The following is a 17,941-nucleotide window of genomic DNA, read 5'->3' as shown; positions in this document are numbered from 1 at the left end:
TTAAATGGCAGCGCATGTTCGCATACGTATAATAATAATAATTCGCATACACAGGATCATGAGGGTCCGTAAGTCACAGTTCGAACGAGGTGGAAACGAACGAACACACACACACACACACACACACACACACACACACACACACACACACACACACACACACAAACAAATGAAGAATCTAAAGGGTGTGTTGCACATTTATATTTGTTTGCTTATTGAAAATTATACAGATAAATTTGATCGGGTGAGAAGGTAGACTGGCAAGATCTTTTTTTTTTCACATTTTTCGCTTTGAATAAATTAGGAATCTTTTGCGCAGCGTGAAAATAAGGCGGACGCTGAAAACATATCTGGAAGGTAAAACACACACAAAAAAATATAAGTGGACTAACCTATTTGAGAACAACATGATATTCACTTCCAGAAAGAGAAAAAGAGGGAAAAAAAATACGAAAAGTAAAGTGTCTTCCCACGAAACGCAGAAATGATACGGAAATACCCGAGAGAGAGAATATGGCATCCAAGCATTGCACGAAGCAGATAATGGAAGGAAAAAGGTCGCACAAAACAGTACCTGGGGAGAGAAAACCCGGAAAAAGGTGAAACTGTCAGAAAAAAGGCTGAAAGAAATGAGAGAGAGAGAGAGAGAGAGAGAGAGAGAGAGAGAGAGAGAGAGAGAGAGAGAGAGAGAGAGAGAGAGAGAGAGAGAGAGAGAGAGAGAGAGAGAGATACCTAGACTAAAATCTCAGGGGGAGGAAAGAAAATGTGAGGAGAGACACGAAGCGAGATAGGAGGCAGGACAGTAGGCAGCCCCGGGAGACTTCACTTACAGAATATTATGGCCTGCTCTGGAGGGTCCGGCCACGCCCTATCCCAGCGGGGGACCAAGGAGGAGCCGCCGGGGAGAGGCAGGGCGCTGGGGCATAGCAGGGCGTGTAAGGGAGAGTGAAAAGTGGCGCTGCACTGGCCGGTGAGGGAAAGGTTAGGGGAAGGGTGTATAGGGGCTGTGGTGTGCGAGGGAACTGTGAGGTCGAGTTACAGTATGAAAGTAATTAAGATGATGGCTTTCAGTAGGCTTAACAAAGGACTGGGTAGGTTTAGGGAATGACTGTATAGGGATGACATGTTTCAGAAGGCTTAACAAAGGATTGGGTAGGTTTAGGGAGTGACTGGATAGGGATGACATGTTTCAGAAGGCTTAAGAAAGGATTGGGTAGGTTTAGAGAATGATAGGATAGGGATGATAGGTTTTAGGAGGTTGAACAAAGGATTGGGTAGGTTTAGGGAATGACTGGATAGGGATGACATGTTTCAGAAGGCTTAAGAAAAGATTGGGTAGGTTTAGAGAATGACTGGATAGGGATGACATGTTTCAGAAGGCTTAAGAAAGGATTGGGTAGGTTTAGGGAATGACTGGATAGGGATGACATGTTTCAGAAGGCTTAAGAAAGGATTGGGTAGGTTTAGGGAATGACTGGATAGGGATGACATGTTTCAGAAGGCTTAAGAAAGGATTGGGTAGGTTTAGGGAATGACTGGGTAGGGATGACATGTTTCAGAAGGCTTAAGAAAGGATTGGGTAGGTTTAGGGAATGACTGGATAGGGATGACATGTTTCAGAAGGCTTAAGAAAGGATTGGGTAGGTTTAGAGAATGATAGGATAGGGATGATAAGTTTTAGGAGGTTGAACAAAGGATTGGGTAGGTTTAGAGAATGATAGGATAGGGATGATAAGTTTTAGGAGGTTGAACAAAGGATTGGGTAGGTTTAGGGAATGACTGGATAGGGATGACATGTTTCAGAAGGCTTAAGAAAGGATTGGGTAGGTTTAGGGAATGACTGGATAGGGATGACATGTTTCAGAAGGCTTAAGAAAGGATTGGGTAGGTTTAGGGAATGACTGGATAGGGATGACATGTTTCAGAAGGCTTAAGAAAGGATTGGGTAGGTTTAGAGACTGATAGGATAGGGATGATAGGTTTTAGGAGGTTAAACAAAGGATTAGGTAGGTTTAGAGAATGATAGGATAGGGATGATAGGTTTTAGGAGGTTAAACAAAGGATTGGGTAGGTTTAGAGAATGATAGGATAGGGATGATAGGTTTTAGGAGGTTGAACAAAGGATTGGGTAAGTTTAGAAAAGGAAAATCAAGTGAACAGAAAGAGAAAGGAAAGTCAGAGCTGCAGGTAAGGTGGCACCAAGGGAACAGAAGGTGAAGAGGCAGGAATGAGAAGTGGAACTGGCTGAGGGAAACCATCATGCTAACAAAAAGGTGTGTGAACAGAAAGCAGAGTTGTGAGGCAGATAGTGGAGACAAAGGCTCACTCAGGTCAAGCGTTAAAAAACAAGGTGGACTGTAGGAGAGTGTTAGCATGGAATGGAGTGGTAAGTGAGGGGAGTGAGCAGACAACGAGGCAGCAGCAGTATTTGGGCTGCCGTGGACATAAATCATCCAAGATCTTGGAGGACAAGGCTGGCTGACTCCCTGTGCCCGGAGATTAAATGAAAGTTCTCCGCGAGCAAGCAGAAAATTCGCTTTAACGGCATGCCAGCTGGTGAAAGACATCACCCCATAGAGCGAGAGAAACACTGCATATTGTTTTCCCGGTTCCCATCTATGCATACCGGATGGAAACGAACCAACCCGTGCTCCCCCGCCCAGGCAGATCCCCATCTCGGCCTTGGTATGGTAAAAAGGCCGGCGGAGCAGCACAGATGGTCGTTCATTACTTAAGGAAAAGATAACTCGCTGCCTGCTGCCCGGTGCCTCCTGCTGCTGAACTACACGACACCAGACAAGGCTTGTGCTTCGCCACAGGGGCCGCCCTGCTTGTGGGGCCCCCAGAGGCACGAATGCCTAGTGCGTGCATGGACGAGTAACTCGTGTGGGGCCCGGAAATTCGCTAACGTTGGTCTGCCAGAGTCACGTTGCGTTGTTGATGGCCGCAATACATGTAGGCAGGCTGGTTATGTGTTACTCTGCATATACGTCTTAAGAAAACTCTGGCTCTCCAAATTTTCCTTGCTCTAACCTCGTAAAGCTCCTCGGTGGGGAGACGCTCCCCCACTCCACCCCACCCTGAGGCGGATCTCGGAGCGGAGTTTGGAGGAGGAGTGACCGCTACCTCAGTGACCCCTTCTCTCCCTCCACCAAGATCTTTCTCACCCTCTCCGCCCCTCTGTCGCCACACGTACCCTATTCTCGCCCTCCTACTTACCTTTTCCTTTCCCTCCTTATCATGCTCTCCCTTGGCCCTTTCTTCCTCCATCTCCTACCGTCCCCTTCCTTGCCCTTCCCCCCCTCTTCTCGCCCCTCCCCTCCCATCCTATGTCCCAGGCGCCGGACTTTCACCGCGGCGGGTCGAGGCGGAGGTCAGAAAGGTCGACACACCCTCTCCTTTGGCCCCTTGGCCCTCCTCCTCCGCTCCCCAGCGTCGCCCCCTCACCTCACCTCTGAAATCCTCTCTCTTCACCCCTGATGCACCTCCACCCACCTGCCCGATTCACAAGTCACCTCTTCGTCAGTGCTTACCTGCCCACCTCCCACATGCAGCGTCTACTTCCATTCTTTACATCTCCATTTACTTGTTGCTTAAATTTTATTCCCAAACGTCTTGTAGTTTTTTTTCCCATCTTGATTTTTTTTATGTTATTCAGCATACTTTCTGTCGCCTTATAATTACCGATCGGCTGCGGTAACTGGAGAAGCGAAACGAGAATATTTGAGATCACGTCATCTATGACAAAATCCACTCAAGTTAACACGGATGAAAGTGGACAGAAGACAAGTCATGTCGGTGTATTGTGCCACGGTGGATTTATGGCATTCGTGCATAAACAGATTATACTGCTTCTTGATCAGTATTACTGCCCAACGCAAAACACAAAGACCAGGGAAGAATGTAAATATACTACGTGGTATTTCTTAATACTGTACTAAGGAGAAGGCAAGACACACGAGGATAAACAAATTACATTGCTTATTTATTATTATTACTACATTTATTCCGACATCCTAATGCATTATTGTTTACCGATTCGGTCGAGTAACTCTGTCGCGCCACAAAATGTCAGCAACTCCTTCATCTCCATAATTGGTTACCTCGGTATGAAACTCTTGCATCACTATAAGCAGTCCTACACGGCTGAGGGGGCTGAGACAAGGCCCCCTAGGAGTGAGAGGGATAACTATAAACATCTGCTAATATAACAATGAAGATCTGCTGGGATAACTATAAACATCTGCTGAGATAACAATGAACATCTGCTGGGATAACTATAAACATCAGCTGAGATAACATAATACATTTGTGACTGTGCTTTCCGTTCTTTTCGCTTAAGAACAAGGAAGGATGAACTTATGAGCACTGAGTGTTACAGCAGCGGACATTCCACACGCTTTCTCCTCCAGTCACTCAAGCCTTCTACGGTGTCTGACGAACATTTCCTGGGCTCTCTCAAGGCGCCCCGTAGCTCTGCCTCCTCGCCGCTCTGCTACTAAGAAAAGCCAAAGCAGCAAGTCAGCAACAAACCCCAGCCACTAACCCCAGCCACTAACCCCAGCCACTAACCCCAGCCACTAGCCCCAGCCTCCAACCCCAGCCACTAACCCCAGCCACTAGCCCCAGCCTCCAACCCCAGCCACTAACCCCATCCGCCAACCCCAGCCTCCAACCCCAGCCACTAACCTCAGCCGCCAACCCAAGCCACCAAAACTAACCGCCAACCCCAGCCGCAACCTCTAAGTCTCTTTGGTCACCGCTATCTCTGTTTAGTAGGATTTACTTCATAGCATTAAAAACAGAGGTACAGCTCCGTGGTGTAGTGCTTAACACGTCTAGTTGCGAATCCGAGGGCCTAGAATCTATTCCGGTCTGGGCAGTCGGCACGAAGACCATCCAGCTGTTTTTCCTCTCTTTTGGGATGGTCGATAAATTGGTACTAAAGGAAATATGGGGGAAGGTAAACTGCGGTAGCCTGGATGTGACACTTTCCCTATTTCCCGAGCTAATGGGTTCTAACCCCCCATAAGCTAAAGGGCGAAAGAGACAGAGGTAAGGGTCGACGCAACGCGCAGCTTTATTGTGCATGCTCCCGACATCACTTTTACTTTACACACACAAAAAAAAAAAAAAAAAAAATTCAATACAAGACTGTACTCGAGTATTAGACAAAAAAGGTAGTATTCACATTAACACAGATATATCATTTCAAGCTATTATGCGTGTTCAGTCAGTCAGTTTACACTCTCTCTCTCTCTCTCTCTCTCTCTCTCTCTCTCTCTCTCTCTCTCTCTCTCTCTCTCTCTCTCTCTCTCTCTCTCTCTCTCTCTGTCATAAAACGGACACTGTGCCTCATTAGCCGCCTTCAGATAGCAGAGCCTCAATTTGACTAAGCTTGAAGTTCACAGACGATCAGGACGCGTGTGTAAAGCAAGCGACGGAATGTGAGCCAAGAGTGTGGCGAACAAGGTAAGAGGGAGAGAGAGGGCGAGAGAGAAATTCCCTTCATATTGGCTATCTGCCGTTCCGCTTGGTTGCCTAATGTTTTACTCTACATCACTAGCGCCATGCACCAAGCCCGCGCCTCCTCGCCTCCTTGCCTCACCGCCAGCACGGGAAGGCGGGCTCGCCGGGAAGAGTCGTGCGGTCGAGAAGTGAGAGAAAATACCTGAGCCTCGCAATCAGGACACGCGGAGTTCAGTGATCATTTGTGCTTCTGATTGGCTCCCACTTGTGTCCCTGATTGCCGGTGTCAGTGTGTCGATAGGAGAGGGATAGATATTCTTCGCCGTGTAATTTGTAAATGAAATGTTGCTTCATTTACGGTTATGATCCTGGACTTAATCGAGGAAGAGTGTGGCGTTTTTTTTCTTTTTCGGTTTTGTTCCTCTTTTCCTTTTATCTCGTGATTCTGCTTTTTCAGTTTTCTTTCAGTTTTCTTTTCTCGCTTGCTCTCTTTATGTTTTTCGAATATCTTTTTTTCTACTGTTTTTGTTGCTATCTGGTATCTGCTTCGAGTTATCTTTCGCATTACGGGAGAAAATTCCACGTAATGTTTTTCTTGGCAAAGATGATTGCGGTTATTAAGCAAGACCATTCAGACGGTACTTTAAATTGATGAGGTCAATATAAGGGGAAGTTTCACGCATTATTTCGTAAAACCTCTGCAGCACTAGGAAACGCCATCATATACGGCCTATTTTTTTCGTAACATGGACAAAATTAATATTTCCTCCAATACGAGAGTCGGGTGGCCTATGGCATGGCCTGAACTGCTTGCCGAGTGTGTATTTCCTCGGTTTCAACTTGAATACATAATTTTTGAGGCAACTATATTCATGAAAAAGAGAAAGTTATTCATCCTGCATATTTATTGAATACCTTGAAGTCTTTTGTAACTCAGAAAAGACCTAACAAATAAACTAAACACTGATAAACTATTGCTTATACTAATAACTACTAATAAGTAAACTAATTTCTGACCTCTCAACACCCCACCTGGAGCATGTATTTGTTCAGCTAACAAGATAAGCAAAAGAGCAAGATTTTCTGTTAATGCAGACTCCATGGTGGGACATCCCGACCTGCACCTCTTACGGTGCCATGCCCTTCTACAAATCTGCTTGCTGCTTCATCAACGAAAGTGACCGAGTCTTGTTTCATATCGTTCCACATTCGCCAAACAAATACAGATACGGTGTACATGCATCACTGAAGATGATCAGCGGTACTTAAATGAAGATATAAACTAATGATGTGTTGCCGACGTGGCCCTGAGAAAGAAAACCGATTACTGTCGCCGCTGCAGCCTTCAGAGACAGGGTTTCTTGAAGATTTACGGATCTTCTATGTTAACAAAATTTGACTGCTTCTCCTCACTGCCCCCTCGATGCTGCACGTGTAACTCACCACCTGTGTGCGTGGGTCTCCGTGCTAACCTGACCGAAGACGATGAGAACATAAAATTTGGTATACTGCTCTTTCCATAATATTTTACAACCATGTTTGTCGGTCATTTGTTACAAAAAACAACCACACAATGATTAACTGTCGTAAATACTTTTTCTTATTTGTTTTACTACCAAGACATTAAAATATGTATTCGGCGCTAGATGTACCTTTATGAACCCAATACTGCATATCTCTCGCAACAGGAGGGTCGCGGGTTCGAATCCTGGCCGCCACACAGCTGGGATTTTTCAGTCACCGCCGAGTGGCCTAAGACTACCCACATGCTGCCCTGAAGACCACCTATCAACCCGGACTCTACATTACCTCTCCAAAGAGAGACTCAAAGATGAGCTCCGGGGGGCAGTGTAAGCCAAAACAAGATGGCGCCACTATAAACACTCGCCTGTGCCACAACGGGCTGGGCCGACCATCACCTTGCCATCAGGCACCCACAAGTGAAAAAGCCGCAATAGGCGCAATAGGCCGCGGCGTAAAAAAAATCAAAAAGCGCTTCAATGTCAGTTTATTATATAGCCAATATCATTATCATAATTATCATTCTCTCTCTCTCTCTCTCTCTCTCTCTCTCTCTCTCTCTCTCTCTCTCTCTCTCTCTCTCTCTCTCTCTCTCTCTCTCTCTCTCTCTCTCTCCATAAAAGGTATTCCAGGATAATGCTGTAGTTTACTTATCTTTGGTTTCAAGAGTTTTCTAACACAACCCGCGACCATTCAAGTGTCTCGACGATTTAGGAGACAAAAGTCGAGTCGCTGCGCAGACACTATACCTCCAAGGCTTCAAACAATGCCCAGGTGAGAGAGATCAGCTTTACACGAATGCACGGGGTTTCTTAGCAACACTTGACCTTTACAACTAATTACGGCTGCGTGCGAAAGATTAATAACCCACAAAATCGACTTGACCCTTAATTAGCCATATATTAGTAAGTCCAAGTTAATTTACGTTCACCTTCATGATTCATTGCCCTGAGTGGTATTCTTGGACCTGGAGGATGAAAGTTAATTAAAACACTGATAATGATAACTCATGACTTTCGTAAACAGGTGAAGGAGCAAAGATAAGAGAGAGAGAGAGAGAGAGAGAGAGAGAGAGAGAGAGAGAGAGAGAGAGAGAGAGAGAGAGAGAGAGAGAGAGAGAGAGAGAGAGAGAGAGAGAGAGAGAGAGAGAGAGAGAGAGAGAGAGAGAGAGAGAGAGAGAGAGAGAGAGAGAGAGAGAGAGAGAGAGAGAGAGAGAGAGAGACACACAAAAAAACGACAAACAGATGGATGGACATACAAACACCGAGACAGACATACAAGCAGACACACAAACAAACAAAAGAGAAATATCACCACGTGTTTCATACCTTTCTCTTAAAAGTACTATCATAGAACAAAGATGAAAACTGATATGGGAAAATATAAGACTCATCTGCCAAATTTCTAAATGATAAAGTCTATATTATATTCATCTTTCAAGCATGTGCGTGGCTGCTTTCTCCTCTATCAAGCAGTTGTGCTAAGCACCCGGAGGATCCCGGACCAGACTTAGTAGGAAAAAAAAAATAGCTTGCTCTGAAATAAGGCTGTGGAGGATGAAAAAAAGTGTGACAGAACAATGAACTATGAAGAATGTAACTTTCTTAGCGCATACACGACAGTTTACTTTCCAACGTATATAATCGACATATTACGTTTCCTCATCAATTTAGAGTATCCGAGTACTAATGCCTACAGTGTAATAGAGTCAGTGGCCATTATCATGACCACAGCTAAGAGAAGGAAGTAATTTACTTCCTTAATGACTGACCCGATTCGGCACGATAGAAAAACGAGATTGGGTGAACAAATTTCTTATTGTCGTGCCTAGAGCTGCCTCCTCGCTTGGTCGGCCGCGTGACGGGAGCACAGCCCTTGAGGGCCTTCCAGGCACAGGTGCAGGTACCGATCAGGTGATGCTGCGGGATGCGCGCGGCGGCGTAGGCAAGACTAACTAGCAGGCCCCAGCGAGTGCCTTCACCTGTGGCCGTGACGAAAGATAATGGCGTCATGTAATTGAATATCCCGTCACACGGATTACTTTGAATAGGCGAGAAACACAATATTTTTACTTCTGCTCATCCCAGCGTGACTCAGGTGTTAATGACGGCGTGGTGTACATTGTTTCGCCGGAAAGGCACACGTAGTTTACATTACACAACCTATCAAAAGGGAGATTCATTGACTCCATAGGCTGACAGGCAACGTGCGGGCCACTGAATCATCCCGGAGGCCACATGAAAAAGGCCCAACACAAGAGGATAATTGATAACCTGCCGAGGGAATGATGTCAGAAAATTGCCAACCGAGCAACATTTGCGATGCGACCATGATGACCCGTAAATAAAGCTTCGCCTGTAGTATTTTAAGGCCATTATATCGCCGCGCTGATAATGGCGCACCAAAACAACCACGGCTGCTCGTTACGATAATATTCCGTAGTAATCGCGGCGCCGTGTGTCTCGTTATGGCCCCCGCTGGTGTATATTTACGAGGCGCACCGACCCTCGCGGCGCCGCGGCCATCAGCGGCGACCTTCCATGCCAATAAAACATTGCACGTACCAATATCACAAATTATCAAACAAAACTGCCGTGTGTGTGTGTGTGTGTGTGTGTGTGTGTGTAAACACACACACACACACACACACACACACACACCGGTAGCTCAATCGGCTAGAGCGCCGCACTGCAAGGCTTCACGGATAAACAGGCGGCGGTTCGAGCCCCGCTCAGGCCGGATTCTTTCCGTTGACTAGGAGTGGTTACTGTCCCCCTTGAGCAAGGGGGATGGGGTGTGTAGCGTGTGAGGTCCTGGCAGTAAAGAGGTCGACGATAATGAGCATGCACTTCCTTGTGTCGGGAGGGTACCTGCTGGCGAAAGCGAGTCCAACTCGTGATCAGACTGTGGTGAATTACACACACACGCACACACAAAGAAACAAAGAACTAAGCAAACAATTTCATACATAGATACCAACACGTACACATAAACACACTCAAACATGAACAAACACATACGACATATAAACGCACACAAGCACACAGACAAACAAACAAATAAGCGCACACGTACAAACAAACAGCCAAACACATGCAATATTTACATAAACATAAGAACTAATTAAAAGTCCATATCATTAATTCAAATAAAAGAAAAACATAAACCACCACAAAAGTATAATTCCTCTACATTTGAAAAACAAACAATTAACAATCGTAATGCAGAATCCACCATTTCCCGGACCCGGCTGCGTTTCAAGCAAGTATATTATTTTGCTCTATCGTCCTGCGCCACGCTTGGTATGCCGTTTGATGACACCTGCAGCCCAGACGTAGGCGGAGGCTGCGCAGGCACGCCTTTAATTAACAAGCAATTAGTGAGGAAAGTGGCGAGCGCGGGTGACTCCCCTCCGCGTTTGGGCGAGAGGAATTTCTATATTTTGTTTCTTGATTAACAAAGCTGAAGGTCACGAGTTCCTTGCGTTGTCTCGGTGATAATAACAATGTAATTACCCTAAAGTTAATTGTGCATGCCTCTGCAATGAAGGTGCGTGTGTGTTTGGTGTGTGCGTGTGTGCGTGTGTGTGTGTGTGTGTGTGTGTGTGTGTGTGTGTGTGTGTGTGTGTGTGTGTGTGTGTGTGTGTGTGTGTAATAATAATAATAATAATAATAATAATAATAATAATAATAATAATAGGTTTATTAATGTATGGCAGCCGTTAGGCTTGTTTGTTTGAGTGTTTGTTTTGTTTGTTTGTGTATGTCTGTGTATATCTTTTTAGTTGGTGTGTGTGTGTGTGTGTGTGTGTGTGTGTGTGTGTGTGCGCCAGAGAGAGAGGTAATATGGAGGTAATACTTTCGTGTGAGATCAACTGTCAAATACACGAAGCTTCAATACCTTACACTATCACTATGGAGGTAGCATCTTCGTGCAACGTCAGATGGTAACAACAATTCGAGACTGAAGGGAACACTCACTACGGCCACGGCTCCCTGATGTTGTCGAGGACCTGCTGCTCCTCAAGTGTAGCCAGATCTGCAGAGGAGGTGCCCCACCTGAGGAGAAGGGAGACGAGGGGGATCAGCACAGTGGGGGAAGAGAAAATGTATAGGTGTCGACGGAAAGGTATACAGAAAATACACACACACACACACACACACACACACATACACACACACACTATCATCATCAAGATTTGGAGGTATATATTGCGTATTAATGTATGCATAGCGGAGGTTATACTTCGTTGAGAGAGAGAGAGAGAGAGAGAGAGAGAGAGAGAGAGAGAGAGAGAGAGAGAGAGAGAGAGAGAGAGAGAGAGAGAGAGAGAGAGAGAGAGAGAGAGAGAGAGAGAGAGAGAGAGAGAGAGAGAGAGAGAGAGAGAGAGAGAGAGAGAGAGAGAGAGAGAGAGAGAGAAAATAAACCTGGTCGTGACTAATGCCCCTTCCCTAATTGTCCTCATTGTCTCAGCCGTGCACACCCGACAAAGGCGAGCAATATTTCATGAGCGGGGCAACGGCAATAAAATACCTTCTTAGTTTAATGCAGCACTGATGAGCACATTTTACGATACACATCTGCCTTTAGTGTGACGCTTTATGTACGAGTTAGAGGTGTTTGTGCAGACATTTATTTCTATTATTCTCCTTCTTATCCCTCTTTTTCTTTTCTTCTTGTTCTTGTTTCTATTCTTCTTGTCATTATTATTATTATTATTATTATTATTATTATTATTATTATTATTATTATTATTATTATTATTATCATTATCATATATATTCTAATTACTACAATGTAAATATTATGTTCGGAGATTCTACTTAAGTTAAAAGTAAAGATGCTAGCGATGCCTGTGGTCGTGACTGCTTCAGGTAGTGTATCTTGCACGCCTTCTTGTTAACGATGTATACTGCTGGCTCTGTTCGATTTGTTTATAATGTTGGCGATGTTATTGCAAATAAAGATCGAATATAGTTATGCTTCATTGTTTTTAAAGTATCAAGCTAATTGATAATCACATCTTCATTCTGTTTATGAATAACTGAATAAATAAATGTGTTAGGAATTTATACACGGGTAACACAAGAAAATTACTACAAGCATTTAGTGTGAACTTACAAACTAGCAATGAAAATTATATTTTGCCACTGGCAGTGACAATGAGATCATTGTAACTCTTTGAAGAATTATTTTTTTCTCACAGCTCGACGTGGCTGACGCCAGGCCCTTCCCATCCGTCCCTAATGAGATAAATAGATAGGTAGATAGATAAACAAAGATAGATTGACATATATAAAGGTAGGTAGGCAGATAGATAGATAGATAGATGGACAGAGAGATAATCTTATAAATCTCTTATATATCACCCCGATTTCGCTTTAGGTTTCACCTTCCCCCTATCACTGAGCTTCAAAATAAAATTAAAAAAACAAATATCTTCCATTCGCTCGCCAGTCACACTTCCCCGAGCACCTCCACCTCCTCCCCCTTTAGCTCTGCCCCACCCAAGCCAAATGAATGTGCGTCCCACCACCACCTACCGTCGCTTATCACCACCTCATCGCTGGTTTCTAAATCTCAGCGATCACTTTGCAGCGTCCAACCGATACTTACTCACTTCCCTCAAAGCCTTTACCTCCTCGTTCATGTCACGGAGCTCTTAGGTGAAAGATTCTTCATCCTTTTATGGCGGGCAACTGAATTTCCTTAACAACGCACACTCATTCCTTTAGCAGCCTTTAACCGGCGCAAAACGGCTCCAGTTCCATCTTCAAACCTTTCTCTCTCTCTCCCTCCTCTTCCCCCCGCCCTCCTATGAGCCGCCTCTCTGTCTGTCCCCTCTGCAGCCTAGATAACTAATAGCTACACGAAACCGCTGCTATCTGATTCACTTTGAGACCTCGCGGGTGATTTATGCACCGGTATAGTGACCATTGTCGACTGTCAGGGTGACCGATGGTATATTCATACGGGTAAATTGAGCTCCATTTCAATTTCCGATCACTCAATCCCGCCCTCGGGGTCTTTGTGGCTCCCCGTGATTACTTCTGATTGGGATGAGAGAGGCGGCTGGTGGGAGGGGCGTGTTAGGAGGGCGTGACCGATGTGTGTGTGTGTGTGTGTGTGTGTGTGTGTGTGTGTGTGTGTGTGGGGTCGTGATGTTGGCGTTCTTGTGGCTTGTTACTCCTGCCCCCAGTCGTGTGCCGCTGCGGTCCGGTAGTTTGTTTCTTTTCCATGTGGCCGCGACTCGTATTTGGAGTGGAAGGCTTCGAGATCCAGTGGTGTTTAAGGACGGGTTAATGTGTGTATCAACTTTCCGGTAAGATGTTGCAGACCAAGGATAAAATAAGTATGCTGGCAGTTTTTGCTTTTGTATGTTGTAGTTACGATTGTTGAAGGTGTTGTTCCAATGAGTGAATTTACAAAAGACAAATTGGTTTCGATAAGCTGAACTATATGATGGATTTCGCTAATGTTATCATGAATTGAGTGCTACCATAAGTGCAGTTACTGAGGATTAGTGTTTATCATGAGGGCAGTTTTATCTTAAGGAGGGTATGAGTTAGTTATGGTTGTCTGCGAGAAAAATGAGAAAAAATCATCACTCACACAAACCATTTCATAATATATATCAAAGCATTTGTCATCAGTTTATGCATCATCTATTTTTTGGGGTTTATATCATGGCACAAAATTGGCCCGTCGCTGCTACACGGTAAAGCCACAAATTTGGCCCGTCGCTGCTACACGGTAAAGCCACAAATTTGGCCCGTCGCTGCTACACGGTAAAGCCATAAATTTGGCCCGTCGCTGCTACCGGGTTAGGGGCTGCGTGGCGAGTTAGAAAAGGACGTCAAGTATCTTTTCTGTCTGTTGGGACGATGATGTTTGTGTGAGTGATGATAAATGGTGACGTGTGGTGAGTGATAAAGGGTGGATGAGGCGATCTAGAAGATGTAATTTTGTGATCGTGGTGGGATGACAAAGAGCGGCGGTGGTGATGGTGGTGATGGTTGCAGTGGCAGTGATGATGGTGTTAGAGGGCTGGGCGATATGCTGAGGGTGATTATGGTAATGGGGGAAGGATGATGATGGCTGTGGTGGTGATGATGTTTGGAGTTGATGAATGCGGGCGGTGATAGCGAAGGAGAGCCTTGATTGTTGTTTTGGTTGGGTTGTGATGTAGTGGGAAAGGTAGTGATGTTTGTGGTGGTAGTGCTGGTGTTGTCTGTAGTGGGTGATAAATGTCGTGGGAGATGGGATGGTGGAAAGATGGAAGTTGGAGTGGTGATGTTTGCAGTTCTTACAATGTTCTTGGTGGTGGCGATGAAGGCGAGGATGACGATGGTTGGGGTGGCGTTGGGGTGTTATAATGATGATTGTGGTAGTTGTGGGGTCTAGGTGGTGGTGGTGGTGGTAGTGAAGATGTAGGTGCATCTTGCAAATCACACCTGGTTCCGTGGCATCTTCACAGAACCGATGTTTGGGTGTGGTAGCTGACTCAAGATACCAGCAATTGCGATCACGAAATTACCGCAGGAAAGTAAAAAGCTGCAAGAAACTTTTGGATAATGTAACAATATGGTGAAACAGATCAAATTCGATTCAATTTCGATCAAACAAAACATTAAACAACCTCTTCGGGAACCTGTAGACCTACAATATCGAGGAGGTCAGTGGATGCATATAAAGAACACTCAACAGAAACCAGAGACTAAACAGTGTCTTTCAGTCATTGATAGACCTACCAAGGCAGACTTTTAGAAGCCATTAGGCCATTAGGGAACAGAAAGGCCGAGCCCTGAGAGCAGCGGGTGGCAGCGGGGCCCACATAGCGGCGACACCGCCGCCCTCGCTATCTAAGGCGGCCAGACACAGCTGGATGACGGGCGATATTCCTATGAGGGCGGCGTGAAATTAAAAGGGACGGTGCAAGGTAAGATGACCCGCATGGCAAGCTGCCGCCCGTCCCCCTCCCTTCTGCAGGCCGCCCTTCCGTCAGGCACTCTTTAGGTCTTTCTTGCTCATGTACATCCTTCTTCCTGACATTCAAACCCCTCACGTCCACCATTCCCTACCGCAGGGGTTCTACGTTTAATTAAGCGCCGAATGAATAGTTGAGGCTGGATCTATCATAATGCTAACCTCTCGGGACCGCTTTGGGCACAGGATCCGTCTCGTTAGCAGAGAGGGAGACGAACCAACGGACGAAATGTGTCGTCAGTTCCCTCTGCGGCTTAACCTTCTCTAGGGAGGCCCTCTAGGGAGGCCCTCTAAGGGGCAAACACGAACATCTTCCCCCCTCCCCCCCCCCCCCCACACACACACACGGGTGAAAGGAGTGGGTGTGTAAGAGGGAAAGAATGAAAGAAATAAAAGAGGACATTAAACGAGAAGGAAAGGAGATTAAAAATATAAGCAATGAAAGGACGAAAAAGTAGATAAATAGATAGATAGATAAAAAGAGATAGATTGAAAGAAAATACTTAGAAGGAAGAAGAATAGGAAAGAGAAAAGGAGAAATATAAAGGAGAGAAATGAAGAAATGACAAATTAAGGAAACCATAGAAAGGCAGAGACAAAGAAGGAAGAGAAAGAGAAAGAAGAAATAACAGAAAAAAAAACAATTAATGTCGGAGAGAAAAAAATGTGAAAGTGTGTACTCGTATGAGACGGAAAGAAAGACAAAAAAGAAAGAGAATAAAGAAAATATACAGAAAAAATAGATAAAAACGGAACACTGAAAGAAAAGGCAGAAAAAGACATACTAAACGAGAAAAAGAAAATAGGAAAAACGATAATAAAAAAACATGAAAAAAGACTGCGAATGAATGAAAAGAAGGTAAAAAAAGGAAAACAAAAAATATATAAAAAGGAAGGAGTGAAATATAGATGAATATGTGAATAGAAAAGGAAGGAAAGAAAATAGAGAAGGCCTGGGTAGTGTTATAAAACAATTTTCAGCGCACAACTCACTGGGTAGTTCCTGCGCCTTCCAACTCCCGACGCGTGGGAGTCAGAGATTTTTTTTTTTTTTTTTTTTTTTTTTGGTGTATTCTAATTTCTAGAAGCTTCTCGACATGGATTTAGTCACAATCCCTGCGTGCCTCCCTTTGGCTTTAGTTCCTCTCCTTCATCTTTTCTCCTTCCATCCTGATCCTTAACTTTCAACCATCCCTCATCGGCAACCTTTCAAATGCAGTTTTCTCTTTCCCTTTGTGGAAGCCTGGGGAAGGTAAACTGTGGTGACCCAGATGCCACAGTTGTTTTTTTCACGTTCGGCTCTGGTAGGCTTCCTTGATTGGGCCTGATGGCCTGCCCCAGCCAGTTAGTAAAACTGACAAACATTTTGATAGTGGCGAAATTCTTGCTTGACTCATGCTACCCACCGGAGCTTCACTTTAATCTCTTGAGTTTCGCTGATGTCCGAGCTAATAGGTGGCAAATTACGACGGCAATGGGTTTGTTTTTGGCTACTCGGCTTGCATCGGGGTGTCCAGAGGTAGTGGGTTCTTACCTGCTACGGTCTCAAGAACCAATTAGACGAAGTTGGGCATCAAGGCAAAGCGCAGTTTACCGTATTCACCGGCTTTACTTTACCTATGTCTTACCATTTTTCTTTTTTTTCCGTAACCTCCTGCATGTGTCCCTATTGCCACGCACCCCTTTCAGGTAAAATTTCAGCCTCTAGAGTCATGGTGGAGATAATGCATAGTCTTTCACAAGCAATATAATCATACTATATTTCTCTCACATCAAGCAGGCGTGGACGAGGCGTTTCTCAGATTATATCGCACTCCTAAATTACATCATAAAATTGACCGCATTCTTAATTTGATCATAAATTCAAAGCTAACATAAATACTGACTTAAATATCAAATGTGTACGTACCGACCAACGCAAAATAGAGCTACATAACCACTTATAATATTCTGAAGCCATAATAAGATATTTCAGAAAAAGAAAACAACATGGAAAATCAAGTTACTTCAACACTAATATTTTATTTTTATTTATTTGCCCTTTCAACAAGAGTATGTTTAAAGGCTAAAAGGCATGCTGTTATCAGTGTCTTCCCAGTGCCGCTACACGCTACTACGCCCCTCCCAGCGGCGTGTCTCCCGCCGAGCTGTCCCGCAACCCTCTGTAAACCTATTTGTTATTTTCAAGAAAATTCTTTATCTTAAGCTGGCTCTGAATTCTGGATGGAAACAAAGACAGTTTTAGGTAGGGGGACAGAGATAATTATGAGGAGAAAAATGAGGAAAAGAACGAATAAGACATGCAAAAAAAGAAGATAATGAAGAATGAAAGCATCAAAATCTTATCATAATGACCAACTGTTGCTGGCTCCTGACGCATAAATCGGTCACACTTGAATAGACAACTGAACCATCAGAATCCTTGCCACGCCGCACATTTTATCGCATATATCTCAGCTGACACGCGTCATCTCTTACTTCTTTCCTCTCTCCTGTCACCCCCGTCGCCTCTCACAGCTGCTTCTCCGTGCCTCGCCCGCCGCCACCCTCATTCTCAACACTTGCGTCACCTACCTCAGCGCCTCTCCCGTCACCGCTCACACTCTGCACTTTCGGCGGTGACCCTTCGCATTTCTCATCCCTTACACTTTGTCACTCACACTCTCGCCTCCCTGCCACCCAATAAGCCTCGCCCTGCCACTCTCCTCATTCGCTTAAACGAAGATAGTAGGGTAAAAGGCCAAAGGCACAATGTGGGATTAGATTTCAAAATGTCTTCGCAACGAAAGTTTCAACAATCTTGTGAGTGAAAACAGAAAAATTTTGCACAACCCTCACACATATTATATGTCACATACATATTTGTTAAAAGTTATGTTCTCACATATATATTTGTTAAAAGTTATGTTCATAGTTTCGCCTTATTAGCACCCTTCACTACTCATAGCTAGCAGTGGTGGGCACG

The 17,941-nt window shown here is 44.8% G+C and overlaps 1 long non-coding RNA gene across 1 annotated transcript in view; it reads right to left on the bottom strand.

The window, feature by feature from the left end:
- Positions 1 to 4,081: 4,081 nt before the first annotated feature.
- Positions 4,082 to 17,941, bottom strand: part of LOC127003925 (uncharacterized) — a 26,260-nt gene continuing 12,400 nt past the window's right edge. Inside the window, exons 2-3 of the long non-coding RNA XR_007757466.1 lie at positions 10,971 to 11,048; positions 4,082 to 4,498 (exon numbers count right to left, since the gene is read on the bottom strand). This is a non-coding gene — a long non-coding RNA (uncharacterized LOC127003925). The remainder of the gene's footprint in view (positions 4,499 to 10,970; positions 11,049 to 17,941) is intronic.

The sequence above is a fragment of the Eriocheir sinensis genome, chromosome 26 (genome assembly GCF_024679095.1).
Source record: "Eriocheir sinensis breed Jianghai 21 chromosome 26, ASM2467909v1, whole genome shotgun sequence".
Classification (NCBI taxonomy): domain Eukaryota; kingdom Metazoa; phylum Arthropoda; class Malacostraca; order Decapoda; family Varunidae; genus Eriocheir; species Eriocheir sinensis.
This window is presented reverse-complemented; position numbering and strand designations above follow the sequence as displayed.